The following is a 17,621-nucleotide window of genomic DNA, read 5'->3' on the forward strand; positions in this document are numbered from 1 at the left end:
GGGCGACCTCAACCTTTGTCCATCCTTCTGTTTGTCGATATTGCATCAGATTTGAGGCAAGTCAATTTTGGCCACAAAAGGGGGAAAGAGGAAAGAGCAAGATTAATGCCCTAATCAAGTTTTTTGCACTAATGAAGTTAGGGTTTGACTATTGAACACTAGGAGAGGCTCATGGAGAAAGAGGTGGCTCTGATACCAAATGGACAAAACATTGAAGTTCTAGGTTACTTTAGCTACACTACTCTAACAATTGAAGTTCTAGGTTACTTTAGCTACACTACTCTAACAATTGGTGGAGATATGGAATTTATATTCTATATTACCCTAGATTACCTTGAGTGTAATGTCGTCCTTGGTGGAACTTGGATAGGTGAGTCGTTTTATTCAATAGATGAATCCATGCAAACAATCACCTTGAACACTCCTGCAAACATTGTACAATTGCTTTTACACACGGGAGAACGAGACTATAGAGGAGTTGGAACTTCCAACATATCTTACTGAAAGATCCCTAGGATTCTGGTTGGATTAGCAATTTCAAATAAAATCACCATAGCTCAAGCACAAATTTATCCAACACGAGAACACAATCTCATGACCCTTGAGCTATGGGATTTGTTAGGTCAACCGACACTCACGACACATCCTGAAAGAATTTCCTTTATAACACAAGACCTAAACATGCCATGTTTGGGATACTTTGAATATATAATGTATATTGAAACTAACCCCCTTATTTGCAAGTTTTTTGTGGTTATGTGTTGGAAGCAGATTTGATCTTGGGGCATAAATGGACTATTGCTGCCCAAGCACCACTGTGCTTTGCTAGCGATAGAGTCATCATGATGGGGTCAACAACAAAAAGTTGACAATACCATACTGCAAGGAAGAGAATCCTAATTTAATGGATTTCTATGATGCTGAATGCAAAAAGTTACAAGCCTCTTCCACCACAGAAGCCCCTCTACACAATGACCTACCATCTACGTCTACAACTAACTTCATTAGAGCATCTACTCCTTCAACCCCATCCTCACCTACGAGAAGTTCGATGCCAAAACCTCGTAAATCAATAGCTATTCCCTAAACAATTTCCCACAGCTCAACCATCTATCTCTAACAAGGAACTCAAAGGAAAAGCCCTGGAGCCTATGCATCTTCATCGACAAACCTCACCAAAGGAGACAACCACATACTCAAAGGCCTCATCATCGACAGCCACTCCACAGGAGACTCTAGCCTCATCATCATCAACAATGCCCATGAGTCTCAAACCTGCAGCCTCAGTGCCAACCATAGTCAAGGAGGGCTCCAAACCATCCACATCAACCCAAAAGAAAACTCCACCAACGACAACCACAATCAAGGTATCTTAAAAGTATCAAAATGTGGGTGGAAAAGCAGCTACTTGTAGATCAAGGCTACTATGAAGGTGCCAATCAAATTTGGGTGCCTTGACAGTCAAAGCCTCTTCCTCAACGTAGCACTCAAAGGCCAAGGAAAAAGAAAAGTACTCCGCAAAACCGTCCACAAAAACCTATGCGAGTTCCGCAAAGAACTCCACCAAGTCAACAAGTGTTGGTACCAAAAACACTAATGCAAGCACAAGGGTACTACCAAAGAAAAACCAAAGCTTGGATTCCCAAGCGCATCACAAAGTCCCCTCAACTTGCACAAAGAAGGAAGCCTCAGTACCAAGCACATCTGCCACCTGTTTATAATGTTCATCAAAGATGGGTGGTTGAGCATGTGCTTCAATAACAAGGATACTATGATGGTAATCCAATCATATGGTTTCCAAAATCGAACAATGTGAAGAAAGCCTCACAACTGACTTTAACCCCAACAACTTCACCTAAAGTTCGACAAGAATGGAAGCCCAAGCAACAACAAGCAAATCACTCAACCACTCTCGTGCATTCAGCACCAACACAAGAGCTTGTGTGTTCAAGCAAACAACCAGCAATCTTACCTATTGCCTCGACAACATGTGAGCCAAAAATTCAAGAATCAATTGCCACGTCCGTAAATGGAAACTTATGAGCGCATCAAAGACAAATCACAATGCTCTTGTCACCCCTCTGGATGTTAAGCATAGGTGCACAAGAACCTGTTGCTCGCATGTCATATGCTCTAACTGATCCATAGAATCATTTCAATAAAAATCATCGGGGGAGGTCAAAACTTGCACTTTTAGGGGTTTAGGCCATTTCATGGAATAACCTTTCACGGCCTATAAAAAAGAAACCTGCAAACTCACATAATTCCATCTCACAAATTTCCGTCTCATGGAATCACCTCTCACAAAATTCCATCTCCCGGATTTACCTCTCACAGAATTCCATCTCACGGAATTACACTTCACAAAATTCCATCTCACGGAATTCCAACTCCCGGATTTACCTCTCACGGAATTCCATCTCACGGAATTACACTTCATGGAATTCCATCTCGTGGAATTACCTCTCACGAAATTCCATCTCGTGGAATTACCTCTCACGAAATTCCATCTCACGGCCAAAATACCTGCACTCTCATGGGATTAGGCCATTTCACAGAATATCCCTTCATGGCAAAAAACCCTACAATCTCATGAGTTTAGGTCATCTCACACAAATTAATAGTCTCACGGCTTAAGAACCTGCACTTTCACGATTTAAGCCACATCACGGATTAAGCCATCTCATGCATTAACACTTTCTCGACGTATTCAATAGTCATTATATATTTATTAAGCTTATAGGTTACTATTCTTTGGCTATGTTAATGTAGCAGCTGCTCCATGAGTACATATCCATACTTATGCACTGGAGAACTTTGCACCAAAGCCTCACCATCATCGACAACTTCCAGGTATATCTCTAGATGGGGGGCCATGGTGGGTAATAGCCTAGTCAATGGTACAACCCATTACTTGGCATTTTCCTTCAAATTACAAACCCCTTCAAATGACGTTACCATCTTCACAAATCAACGACCTTCAATCCTTAGTGAAGATATCTATATTAGCCTCGCAAGTCAATGTAATTTTTTCAATCCTCACCAACAAGTGGCTACTTCAACACAAAGTAGTTTAATAATAAGAGACTATATTGAAAAGATGCAGGGGAGAAGAGAGCTTGAGCTCTTGCAAGCACACACACACTCACAAAACCCTAAAAGAGAACACACAAGGTGAGAGGCTGAAAATCTTCTTCTTCACACAACACTCAACACACCATATACAAAGATAAGAGTACACACAATATGAAAGGTACTCAACCAAATACATACTAGGGTTCTCTATAGTGTGAACCCAACTAAATGAGCTGGCACTATAACTATGCCAGTCTCTAGAATGGCTGTCACACAGCTTGTCATCCCACTGGCCGCATATCACAAGTGGGTGTACAAAGTAAAACAAAACAGTGATGGAAGCATAAGCAGACAAGGCTAGATTGGTAGCCAAAGGATATACACAGACATATGGCATTGATTATGAGGAAACTTTCAGCCCAATTGCTAAGATAATGGCAATAGTGAGAGTTGTATACAGTGACTGCATCAAAGCAATGGTCTTTACATCAGATGGATGTAAAGAATGCATTCTTGCATGGGGATTTGCAGGAAGAGGTGTATATAGTACAGCCACCTGGTTATGAGGATGTGAGTCACCCCGAGCATGTTTGCAGGTTGAAGAAGGCCTTGTATGGCTTAAAACAAGCACCAAGAGCATGGTCTGACAAGATTTCTGAATATCTTATCACTATTGGCTTTCATGTAGCCAATGCAGATTTCTCGTTGTATGTGAGACACAGTGATAGAGGGGTTGTGCTTGTTGTCATCTATGTAGATGACCTGATCATTAGGGGGACCTTGATGCAAAGATCTTTGATGTAAAGATCTTGCTTAGACAGAAGTTTGAGATGAAGGATCTGGGGGAGCTCAGATATTTCTTGGGCATTGAGGTGATTAGGTCACCACATGGTATTGGATTACTGCAGAGACAGTATGGCTTGGACATGTTGTCCAAGTATGGTATGACAGGCTATAAGCCTATCTCAGTGCCATTGGATCAGAATGGCAAGTTGAGTGCAGATTCAGGAGAGATTATGGAGGCTCCTACTATGTATAGGCACATAGTAGGAAGCTTGATCTACATGACGATCACCAGGCCAGATTTGCACTATGTTGTTGGGTTGGTGAGTCAGTTTATGCAGGTTCCTTAGAAGCCGCATTTGGATGCATTGAGACGCATACTGAGGTATGTGAGGTCTACTTTGCATTGTGGACTATTTTATGAAATTGGGAGAGAGATATGTGTACATGGGTACACAGATGCTGATTGGGCTGGTAGTATCTCAAATAGAAGATCTACCAGTGGCTTCATGTTTTCTTTGGGGAGTGCTGCTGACTTGGAGCAGCAAGAAGCAGCCTACGGTTGCTCTATCCAGTACAGAGGCCAAGTAAAGAGGTGTTGCTATGGCAGTATGTGAGGTAGCTTGGTTGAGAAAGCTACTTGCAGATTTGGGTCTATTAGTGGATAGACAAGTTGTCATTTTTTGTGACAACATTAGTAGTATACAGTTGGCCAGGAACCTAGTTTTTCATGCTCGCACGAAGCATATAGAGGTCCACTACCATTTTGTCAGAGAGAAGGTTTTGGCAGGAGACATTGACCTTGTTTATGTCACAGCACACAGGATCAGGTCGCTGACATCTTCACCAAAGCATTGGGTACAGAGAAGCTCCACAGATTCAGGACTTCGCTTGGTGTACATGAGATGGAGTTGAGCTCGAAGGGGAAGTGTTGAGATATCGAGCTCATCTAGTGAGGCGGTGGACACTGATGACCTGCCTGGGGGATAGGCCCCACACTATACCACTAGCATGGTTGGTAAGATCATGGGCATCCAATGGATTTCTTGCCTTCAGGCAAGAAAGCCATCATTGTTTTGTTTTACTTTGTACACCCACTTGCATCCAATGGCTTTCTTTCCTTCAGGCAATTGCACTAACTCCCAAGTCTCATTTCCATATAGTGCATCCATCTCCTCATCCATAGCTTTCTCCCAACACACATTTCCAATAGCCTCATCAATGCATGTGGGCTCTACAACCTGTACAACTTTTGCCATGTATGCATAGTGATGTGCCACATAACCACCATAGGTAAACCTCTGCACAGGATTCTTTACTCTCCTAGATCTTCGCAGCTTTGCATTCATGGCTTCCATAGCCTTCTTTACACCAGGTGTTCTCATAGCTGGTATCCCAAGATCCTTATCAAGGCTCATCTCTGAGCCACTAGACTCTCCATCAACATGAGAATGCCCTGTAGAAATGTCAGGCATACTAAGGGGCTCAATCACTTTCTCTTTGCCTTTATGTGATGTACTAATCACATTTGCAGGACTGGTATTATGACGCAACCTGCCACTCCATGGTCTATCAAACTGAACCACTAGATGAGGACTCTCGTGGTCCACTCAAAGACTGTGATTGCTGACTTGCATTCTGTACAACCACATTTCCACTCACATCAGCCCCAATAGCTTCTTTTTCAGCAACATACCAGCTGCTCATCTCATAAAAAACAACATCCCTGCTTACCCTCAACTCACGTGTAGCAGGGTTATAACACTTGTATCCCTTTTGCTTAAGGGAGTACCCAATAAACACACATTTTTTAGCTTTTGGATCCAGCTTAGTTCTCAGCTCATGTGGCACATGCACATATGCAATGCATCCAAAGAATTTCAGATGAGACAAATCAGGTTTTTTTCTAGTAAACCTCTCCTCTGGAGTTACATCATGTATGGCTGCAGTTGGAGTCCTATTCATGATGTAAACTGTTGTTGTAGAAACAGCCTCACCCTAATAGCTATGTGGCATATTCTTCTCTCCCATCAATGCTCGCGTAATCTCACCAATGTGCCTGTTTTTCTACTCAGCAACTCCATTTTGCTGCGGAGTGTATCTGCATGTAAACTATCTCCAAATACTATTCTTCTTCAAAAATTTAGAGAATACATTGGAAACGTACTCTCCCCCTCCATCTGACTTTAGGCACTTTACATATTTCCCTGTTTGCTTTTCAACCATAACTCTGAAATTCTGAAAATGAGTGAACACCTCACCCTTTTCCTTTCATGAAGTATACCCACACTCTCCTTGTGTGGTCATCAATAAATGTCACATATAATACCTGCAGCCTCCCATAGACATGGTCTTCGTAGGACCCCATACATATGAATGCACAACATCTAGTGCATTTTTGCTCACATTTCTGTTACGTGGAAATACATGCTTTGTTTGCTTTCGAAATTGGCATGCTTCACATATTTTCTGCATACCTTCAACTTTAAATTTTGGGAGCCCTGTCATAATTCCTTTAGTCTACATAGACTTCATTCTCTGCACATTCACATGTCCAATTCTTTTATGCCAAATGTCTGTGTCTGCAACAATTCTTGAACCATTTGCAAACATCGCAGCACTCACTTCAGACATGTTTACATTCAATGTAAACATTTTGCCCACTCTGTTGCCTTTTACAACCAACCTGCACTTGTCTTTAAAGTCTTCAACATAACAACAATCAGGGTTAAACCAAACCTGCAAACCCTGCTCAATCATTTGGCCAACCGAAACCAGATTCTTTGTTATGTTCGGAACATGAAGTACATCTGCAAGGTACTTCACTTTGCCATCCTGCATAGACAATGGCACATCTCCATCATGGGCAATTGGATGAGCAGTGTCATCCCCTGTTTCCACAAAACCTAGTCTTTCAAGGTTTTTCATCTCCTTGAACCACTCCCCATGACTTGTCATGTGGTTTCGAAGCACCTGAATCAACATACCATACATCATCTCTATGTGCTGCTTCAACATTTTTAGACATGGCATTAACGACATGCTGCATAACTAACAACCTTTTATTATCCTCATTGTTTCTGCTCGAGGATGCATAGTTGTTTTGCTATAATTTCCCATTTTGCATGTCAGCCTGCTTCTTATAACAATCTGCCTGCACATGTCCAGGCTTACCACAATAAAAGCATCCACGTGTATCATTATACTGCCTTTGCCAATTTCCACGACCTCTTTGACTCCCCCTGCCTCTGAATTAGCCTCTTCCACATGCGTGTTGTTGTTGTTGTGAATTCTGGGACTGTTGTTGCTACTGCTGCTGGCCATAATTCTAATTACCTGTTCGGCCACCTCCTTGGCCGTGTCCACGGCCTCCTCTACCTCGTCCTCTTCCTGAACTTGTGTAGAAGGCCTGTTGCTCTGAACTGTTTTTGTTTTGTGAAGACTGTTGATCTTCACCCAAGCTCTTCTCTTCTATAATCAACATAGACACCAAGCTCTTCTCTTCTATAGTCAACATAGACACCAAATTTATGAAATTGGGAATGTTTTCTCGAGTCTGAATAGACGTCTTGAACGCCTTGTATTGTGGCCTGAGACCACGTAGACAGACTTCCACCTTATCATCATCATCTACTAAAATGCCAATAGATGCAAGGGATTCCACAATACCCTTGATCTTCAATGCATAGTCATTCACAAACATACTCTTTTTCTCCACAGTATGAAGTTCATTCTTCAACTGTATCTTTTGCGCATTGGTATTCGTTTCATAGAGTTTTACCAAGGTATCCCATGCCTCCTTGGGGGACTTGGCATCCTGTATGTGCCCAATCATGGTGTCTTGTATACTGATAGAGAGCCAACACATAAAAAGGATAGATTTATACTACAATTGAAAACCAAGGGCTTAACCGACAGTTCTCAAGTCATCCATACTACCTTGCAAAATCACTGATATTGCCACATTTGATATAACTTCTTGTTATGAAGATATTCCACATCATGGTCGAGATATTATAATCAAAGCTTTGCAAATACTTTGTAAGTTTATTCATAGTCTAGGCTTCTCATGTTTTAAACATAAAAATAATATACTTAATCTTACAAAAAATTTTAAACATGATTCTTTAACCTTTGAGAAGTTTATAGACTTAAATTGTCTTGATTTGGATAACTGTTATACTAAAGTTGGGTCAATTATCAAATAGTAAATCAAAGGTAATCCTATTGGGTATGCTTGTTCCCCAATGTGGTGTAACTTACACTTTTTAAGGCATGAAATTCAGCTCATAAAAAGATTATTCAAACTTGACAAAATTAAACTTCTTAAAGATTTTAGGCTTTCTTTTTGGTATATTGACAGCTTATGCTTTATTAATAATCCAAACATTTGCTTGTTTTTTAACCCAAACACTAAAAGAAGTATTCATTATCCTTTTTGGATATTTCCACTCAATATTATTTCCATAAAATCTACACACATTACGCATGGCGATGTAGTAAGTGAAACTACATTTCTTACTTCTCATTTCTTGTTTAAATTCACTTACTAGAATGTTTGTTTCTTCAATTGATTGGAAAAAGAATAAATTACCTATTAGAAATGTTTCATAATCACATGGATTTCTCATATGTGTTTGATGCTCATCAAATGGATGCTAGATTTGGACTTTATGTGTTGAGTTCTTGATATTTGGTCTAGATCCATGGTATCTTAGCAATTGGTGAAGAGTCCAAGGGTAGAATGTCTTGAATCCAGTGTGCCATGATTGCCTTGGAAAAGTGGTACATCGGAGGATTAGGTACATGGAGTGAAGGCATCGCCTCAACTCTTGCCATTAGATTTCAAACTTTGGTAAGAGAGTGAGAAGGTTGGCCGGGAGATCGGCAACAAGCAAAAGCTCTACACCGACTTCCCTCAATCCAATCAAGTGGCAATGGTTTCAAGGACACTTGGCAGTCAATGGTTCACAATGTGGTTATGCAAGGATGCATAGTTGATCTTTTTGGTTGTATTGGTTTAGGTTTGCATTGATTGTTTGAGATCCGCTTTTGCAAATGCAACAAAGTTATGGGAAAATTTTGTCAAAAGTGAATCAAGATGCATTGAAAGGATGCTGATTGGATGCCACATGATACTTTGGGTATGCCAAAATGCATTTGTGCAAGGGTATGCAAAGGGGATGCTTGGGGTTGACATTTGGGCATAATCTACAGATTTTGCAAAAGTGCAATTCAGTCCGAGGGGTTTTGGGCTGACAAAAATCGGACACCTACACTTCATTCCCCATCCTAACACCTTCCAAACAAGCCAAAATGGCATACCATTTAGATCTATTTGGTGAGCGGTTACACTCGTTTTCACGGGGCAGCCCTGTTTTGGCAGTTTGTATACTATAAGTGATCTTATGGACTGAACTTGATGGGTGTGTAGTACTCCTTAAAATGATCCTAACAAGCTAAAGATTTCCCAAATTGGACTATTGAGTAGGGAGTTACGACCCATTTTTGGTAAAAACATGTTTCATGAAAAACCCAAAACAGAGAGTATTAGGGCTTGAGTTGAGAACTTAAACTAATCACATAGGCTTATTCCTCATCTCATTACCTTTACATATAGCCTTAGTTTGTTCAAATCGGATAACCCTAGCTCCACTTTTTGGTAATTTTCTCAAAATAGTACATTATGTCGGCAAGCCAAAAGGTCGTCCTTGGAAACTATCATTGATCCTCACGGAAGACATGGAAGGGGAGGAGTTAGTGGAGCATGGTAACATGGATGCAATGGAGGAGTTGGAAGAGCAATTGATTGTTACAAGCACTCACAAAAGCACTTCTCCATCAATGGAGCAAGCTTCAACGCAATTGAAGAGGAGGTAAATATGAGGAGGTAAATATGAGAGGCACTCATAAGTACACATCTTAAGGTGCACAAGCCATTTCAAACGATGCTCACTTCTAATTACTTATGGAAAGACTTGATTTCAACCCACGTATTGAGAGGTTAGATGTCATCAACCATACCTTGAATACGAGGTTTGAATTCATGAATACCAAGATTGGAGCTATTGAAGACCAATTGGAGCAACACCATGAAGATGCGATTGATTGTAGAATTGGTTGGGAGCGAGCAACCTATGCACAAAGCTTCTAATGGTGGCCATAAGGAAGGAAACCAAACTATGCAAGAAGCTTTTACAAGGACTACACATGAGAATCCTACAAAGAATGCCTCAAGTGGATTCATGCGGAGGCTAGAAGACTCTCATGAGGGAAATGAAGCTTACATCTTTCCAAGCGAGTCCCTCTCAACTACATGGGAAGAAACATACATCTTGGTCTATACATTTGGAACCAAACCTTGGAGAACCTAAAAGAGTATCTTCACATCCCAAGGGAAATCAATTTTCTATGTTTGAAGAGGAGTTTTATGTTGATGGTGATGTGGTTGAGCATGATTGGGAGCATATGTCATTCACCGAAAGGCAAAGGGAAACTTTGAAATTATAGCACTGAATAATACCTTGATTGATGCACTCCATGAAGGCCTTCCATATGTTGTTGTCATCCAAGATATGCACCATCTTTCCACTCAAGAATGGGCCCCATTCATTGTCAGCATGTAGGAGTGCCTCAAATTGGTTATTCACTACCCTCAAAGAATCCATCCAAGACTGAATATGAGCCGATGTGACAAGTGATTCCTCCCCTTATAGGTCGATTATAGACATAATAAAGGATCCTTTACTAGGCATGTACCCACCCATCTTCCTAAATGACCGAGAAATTATTCTCTCGGTGTTCTGGCTGAGCTTTCTTACTGCCTCTATGGGCACCATCCTGTAGAGTGGTATCAATGGGGGATCGGTGGTGAAAGGAATGGGGGATCGGTGGTGAAATCAACTTTGATCCTTGAAAGGAATCCTTGTGGGCTTCTAGTTCTCATCATCTTCCCAAAAATATCTATTTTTCTAACGTGTTTGGAGGTGTCCTTTGTGCCTGTGCCCTCTCTCTGGTTGCTTTGTGTCTCATCTACACCTTCCCTTTCAAGACCATCCTCCCTGTGCATAGCATCCTCCAAATCCTGCCCTTCATTCTCCTCCTCAATAGTGGTCCCATGGCCACTATCATCCTCATAAAGGCTGATGTTGTCTCTCTCCATTGGTTTCTCCAAAGGTCCCATTCCATGGGCTACAACATAGGTAGTCTTGGCATGATCGGCCCCTTCTTCATCTCCTTCTAAAATCACATTTCCATGCTCTTCAAAAAGACCCCTCCGAGCTAGAGACGAGGTTGCGGGTATCTCCTCACTTCTGGTTCCACGATTTTTGACCTACACAACAGATTTACGTTTTTTACATCCTGGAAGAAGCTAAGATTCTCCCTCCATTTCACACACACTTAAAGACTGTGAGTAGAGATGATGTTGTGGATATCTAGAGGATTTGTTGTCAATATTTCTTCCAGATGCAAGGCTCATTTTTGACAAACAATATACTTCCACAATGGTTTCGTGTTCAAGATATTAATGTTGTGCATTCCTTCATAAATGGATAAAATAAACACAATAGAATATTCCCTTACTGACACTCGAGGCCAGAAGCCGCCAACTACTAAGTTTTTTGGAAAAAGAACATTCCTTAATGCACAAATTTAATATCGGCCACCTCCCCAAATGAATGAAGTCAGATGGCCACCAAAAGTGGCACCCACCGAATTCAATCCTATTGAACACATATCTTCCATCATTTTTCAAAACAACGGATCTCACAAAGTGCAAGGGGATTTCAATCAGATACATTGTGTGCATCTAAATGTAAGTATCGAACTCAAAAATTCCTTCTTTACTGTGCATGCTAGAAGTTCATTTTTTAATTCCTATTCTCGGTGGGTTTTCGACCTATCAAGATCTCTTGATTTTCTACTGGGTCTTTTTTGCTAGATTTTATGGCCAAGGAAAAGCCCATATTGCCGACCTACATGCCAATCTAGATCACCTCACGGACCCAACTATAGATCGGCATCTCAACGTGAAAGAAAGATGTCAACCTTTTTTCTACTCACACAGCCGATTATAGGTTGGCAACTTTTTTGTGGAGAGAACAAGTAATAAGAAGAAGTATCTACCATGCAAGCATATATACTATGTCTTTTTTATGGTTCTTGGGCAAGATGTGAACAATAGCATGCACATCCACTAGCCTAGAATAGCTCAACATATCTTGAAAGACATGCTTATGAAGGCTGTGTGGTTTGTCAATCAGTAACCCAATAATTAGTGATTATGACTTTTATCTCCATGTTGTATATAGTCTTTGCCAAGTTATGTTTCACATGTACACAGCTTTGTCAAGTTATGTTTCAGATTATATGTAGCTTTTATCTAATTATGTTGCCTCTTCCTTACACCCTTTTTGTTTCACATTGTACATAGCTTAATTGTACATAGCTTTTGTCTGATTATGTTTCGCATTGTCATCAAATCTTGGGCATATTCATAGGTTTTTGAACCTTCCTATCATAAGTACATTTTTGCTCTCCATGGACCACACCCAAAATAAAATGATGCTCGTTACTCTCTCACTTATGCTCGCTCCCTAGACACACCTGCACTAATCTTGATTTTAACTTAACACTTTTTCCTTTGAAGGTTGTGGATCATTAAAAATGCAATAATTTATCTATATTTTTTCGTACAAAAGCTCCTAATATTTTTTCACTGATATTGCTACATTTGATATAACTTCTTATTATGAAGCTATTCCACATCATGGTCAAGAAAGTATAATTGAAGCTTTGCAAATTCCTTGCAAGTTTGCTCATAGTCTAGGCTTCTCATGCTTTAAACATAGAAATAATATACTTAATCTTACAAAAAAATTAAACATGATTCTTTAACCTTTGATGAGCAGTTTATAGACTTAAATTGTCTTCCTTTGGATAATTGTTCTACTAAAGTTGGGTCAATTATCAAACGGCAAATCAAAGGTATTCCTATAGGGTATTCTTGTTCCCCAATGTGGTGTAACTTATACTTTTTAAGGTATGAAATTCAATTCGTAAAAAGATTATCCAAACTTGGTAAAAGATTATCCAAACTTGGTAAAATTGAACTTCTTAAAGATTTTAGGCTTTCTTTTTGGTATATTGACAACTTATGCTTTATTAATAATCCAAATATTTGCTTGTTTTTTAACCCAAACACTGAAAGAAGTATTGATAATCCTTTTTGAATATTTCCACTCAATATTATTTCCATAAAATCTACACACATTACTCATGGTGGTGTAGTCAGTGACACTACATTTCTTACTTCTCACTTCTCATTTAAATTCACTTACTAGAATGTTCGTTTCCTCAATTACATGGAAAAAGAATAAAATACCTATTAGAAATGTTTCATTTATTCACGTAGATAGCAATAGACCTCAAAGTATTACATACAACGTTTGTGTTTCCCAACTATTTACCATTCTGTATTTAGCGTCAATGGTAGGAGAAGCTTTTAGAGACATACTTAAACTCATTTTTTTAGAGACATACTTAAACTCAAATTTTTATTTGTCGAAAATGGTTTTCAAAAATGTATTATTCAAAGAAACATTATACAATTCATTTCCACAAATTCTTTGCTTGGAATTAAGTACCAGGTCACTAAACTTTTATCACTTCTTGATCAAGGTTAGGGCCACCACTTGGTGGGGCCTATACCCTCACCTTGTGGTGTTCCATATTCCTGGGTATGGGGTGGGACACACACACACACACACACACACACACACACACACACACAAATTTCTTGCATTCTTATGTTTATAAACACATTCCCACACAAGTATGTTGATTTACACTCATTCACATATGCACAAATTTGCATTTCAAATTTGGCCATACTTACTTAGTTTTACAAAATTTTTTAAAATATGGTTAGTTGCTTGATCATGCATAAAGACACATTCCCACACACATGGGTACATTTACATATGCACTTTTACACACCTGTATGAATTTTCTTTTCAAGATAATTAATCTGCTCTTACTTACTTAGGTTTACAATCGATTTCAAAATTCAACTTACATTCTATCATTTTTATTAAAGCAACGTGTTATTACACACACACACATTCACTAAATTGTAAATTAAGTAAATAAGTCTACCTATATTAAGCATGGTTGTGATTCAGTCATGCCTTAGTACTTGTCTCACCTTTTTCATTTATAATACCTAGTCTCACATAAACCTATTAACTATGTTTATACTCTCCTTTAGTTTTTTTGCACACACACACACACACACACACACACACACACACACACACACACACACACACACACTTACACATACACAGTCTTACACACACACACACACACACACATACATATTTAGTCATGTTTCTGTTACACGTGTACACACATATAAACTTATTCACACATATTTAGTCATGTTTCTGTTACACGTGTACACACATATAAACTTATTCACACATTCACATGCATATTTTCACGCATGCGTGCACACACACACACACACACACACACACACACACACACACACACAAATACACTCATTCATTTCTTACTAACATAAATTTACTTTTTTCTCTGTACACATTTACTAATTGTGTGTTACTCACACTTGCACACATACAACACAAACTATTTAATATATTAGTCATTTAAACACTCACAATGATGTAATTATTCTTGAGATATGACCTTCTAGAAATACTTATTTGAGGAGATATTATCCACTTACTCAATTACACTCACACACACACACACACTATCTCTCTCTCTCTCACACACACACACATACACACGTGCACGTGCACGCGCACGCGCACACACACACACACACAGAGTCACTTACTCACAGATTGTATTATATTAATTATCCTCTTTCTATTGTCTTGCATAGGAAGCTATGCTTCTTTCTTAGGATGTTATTCTTCTTAAATTTCATAAAATCATTGTTTACACATATGTGCTCAAGGACATTAATGGACTTAGCAATATGTATTAATTGAAAGAGAGCTTTATATATTTCTTTTGTTGATAACCGTAAAGGCTTCATCTACTATTAAAATGTGACCTCTATAACATGAAAGAAGAGGTGGTGACACCTATCTTCCCACCTAAATAATTTAATGTTCTAACTTAAGTTGTTTGTTGGATGGTGGTAGGTGTAATCTCTTCCACTCATTTTCTTGGTAAATGGTGGCCTATATGTATATCAACGGCAAGCATTTATTCTTCAATGGTTTTTCGTTCATAAGCATTACGTTGCTTGAGCTAAAATTTGGTGTAGCATAATTGTAACCATTAAATTGCTCACCTAAAAAATGTGTTTATTTTTATTTGATGTCTACCTTCAAATTACCTTCAAGTTTGTGTTCCCACCATCACCCACCATGACACATGGATTGGGTGACCCATGAACATTCCCTTCATTATGGTTAGACAATAAGGGAAGAAGCACGAATATGAAAAGATCAAATAAAAATGTACACGCTGCAAGATTTGGTGTGGCATATAAGGCTGAATTAAGAAACATTTGCTCCTAAGAGGTGGACACTTGATGCTTGACACTAACATTACATGTAGAATTTTCCATCCATGGATTAACAATTTAGCTCGATTGTTTGCGAAAGGTGCTCACCGTATTGGAGCATTGGCATGTCGAATTCTTTCTCTAAGAGAATGTTTTCATGATGTGTGCATGTGGTGGGTCCTTGTTGTCAACTCTCATGCCTATTGTTAACATTCTAAGAGGTGGACACTTGACACTTACATTACATGCAGAATTTTCCATCCATGGATTAACAATTTGGCTTCATTGTTGGTTTGCAGAAGGTGTTCACCTTATTGGCGGCATTGGTACGTTAAATTCTTTTTCTAAGGGAATGTTATTGTGATGTGTGCATGTGGTGGGTCCTTTTTGTCGACTCTTATGCCTATTGTCAATGGTACGTAACAAATGGGTGGTGTGGTCACAATTGTATATGGAGGAGGAGGTGGCCTAAATTTGGACGACTATTTTCATTATGGAAATGTGGACACCACCAACTTGGTGGAAAGATTGTGGCAATACATCAAGTACACCTTATTGGATGCAAGGATCAATAGATCTATGGTGGATCTTCTACATGCACTTATTGGAGATTCACAAACCAGCACTCGCATCGTTGGAACTTTGCTTGAGTTCTTCAGACAAAACATGAGATAGGTTGACCTCTCTACTAATATCTTTGTAATTTTAAACTCGCATAAATCTTTTGCATTTATAAGAGTCATTTTCTCACATCTTATATTATGACAGCTGATTGTGGATGTTACAACATCCATGGATCATCAAAGCGACATACGGCATGATTACTCAAAGGGGAGTGAATTCTTCAACATTATCAAGGCAATCCATCATGTTTAGAAATTGTGAATAATATGACGTTACTGCTTAAGATCCAAAGCATCTCAACAAAAGGTCAATGATATCATGCTAGCATGCAATCCAATTATTGTGATTGCCCTGATTGGAGCAGTGATTGAAAGCATCTCCTTGGTATTAGGTTGATAATCACTAACCACTTTCCACATTTGCTGTCCATCTTGCCAATTGTTGATAGTGCACATGCATTGGTCAAGCATGGCATCAATGAAGAGCCAGATCCCCTAAATGATGATCAAGACCCATGTGAGACAGGTGCAAGTGAGGAGTTACACAACTGTATAGATGAGTTTAGGGGAATCCTTTGTGAGGTTGAAGATGGTTTGATGAGATGGAGAAAGCTATTTTACTACAACAATTGAAGATATCCAAGGATAACCTCATGAGCTTAGTAGCTCCAAAGAAGATTGACATGCCTACACATGGAAGCATTCGCCAATTTCAAGCATATGTTATACCATATCATGTCACACTTGTCATGCATTATTGCCTTTGACCATGAGGCATGCCCCGCTTGGCGTTGAGGCGACTCTCATCAACAAGGAGGTGCAAATTTGTGGCAATTTCACACCTCAGTATTATAGGATCATGGCAGTTGAGTATGGAAACTCCCAAGATGATGAGCGATGCTTTTTTTTAACCTCTTCAGTGACACCAAATACTATGAAAGCATTGGCATCTCAAACAAGAATGATGCCACTTATGTAATTCATGCATTGATTCTAAAGCTATTGATGCCACTTATGTACTTGTTATAATATCACAGTCCGAGTTTATTTTCATAGTCCGAGTTTAGAGGGGGATCGATCTGGGGATTTCGTGCTATGTAATGGGTGTTTTCAAACAGTCCGAGTTTACTCTCCGAGGCAGAGCTGCAATGTTTTAGCAACAAGAAGACTAGGAAAGTAAACTCAGACCAATCTGAGTTTATTTTCATAGTCCAAGTTTACTTTCCAGTCTCTGAGTTTACTTTGCCCGACAAAAAAATGGCATGCTTTGAGTTTACTTAAGTGTGGTATCATTTTTTTATTTGACTCATTTCAGTCATGGTGGCTAATGTTGAGGTGAGAGATGATCCTTTCTAGATTTTAACAATCATCCACAACAACTACTCTAAACATGATCTACTTTCACATAACTAATGCTTTCCCACGAGATGATGAAAGAGCAACGTGGTTCATACATGATGCTCTCGGTGAAATAAACTTGCCAACCAGCACATTTATCATACGTTAAAACAAGCTAAGCTACACATTAGCACTTGATACAACGATACACATATAAGCTAAGCTTGATTTCTATGGCTCCACGCTTGTAG

Source organism: Cibotium barometz, chromosome 21 (assembly GCF_041138505.1).
Source record: "Cibotium barometz isolate CiBa-2024 chromosome 21, ASM4113850v1, whole genome shotgun sequence".
In the NCBI taxonomy this organism is placed as follows: domain Eukaryota; kingdom Viridiplantae; phylum Streptophyta; class Polypodiopsida; order Cyatheales; family Cibotiaceae; genus Cibotium; species Cibotium barometz.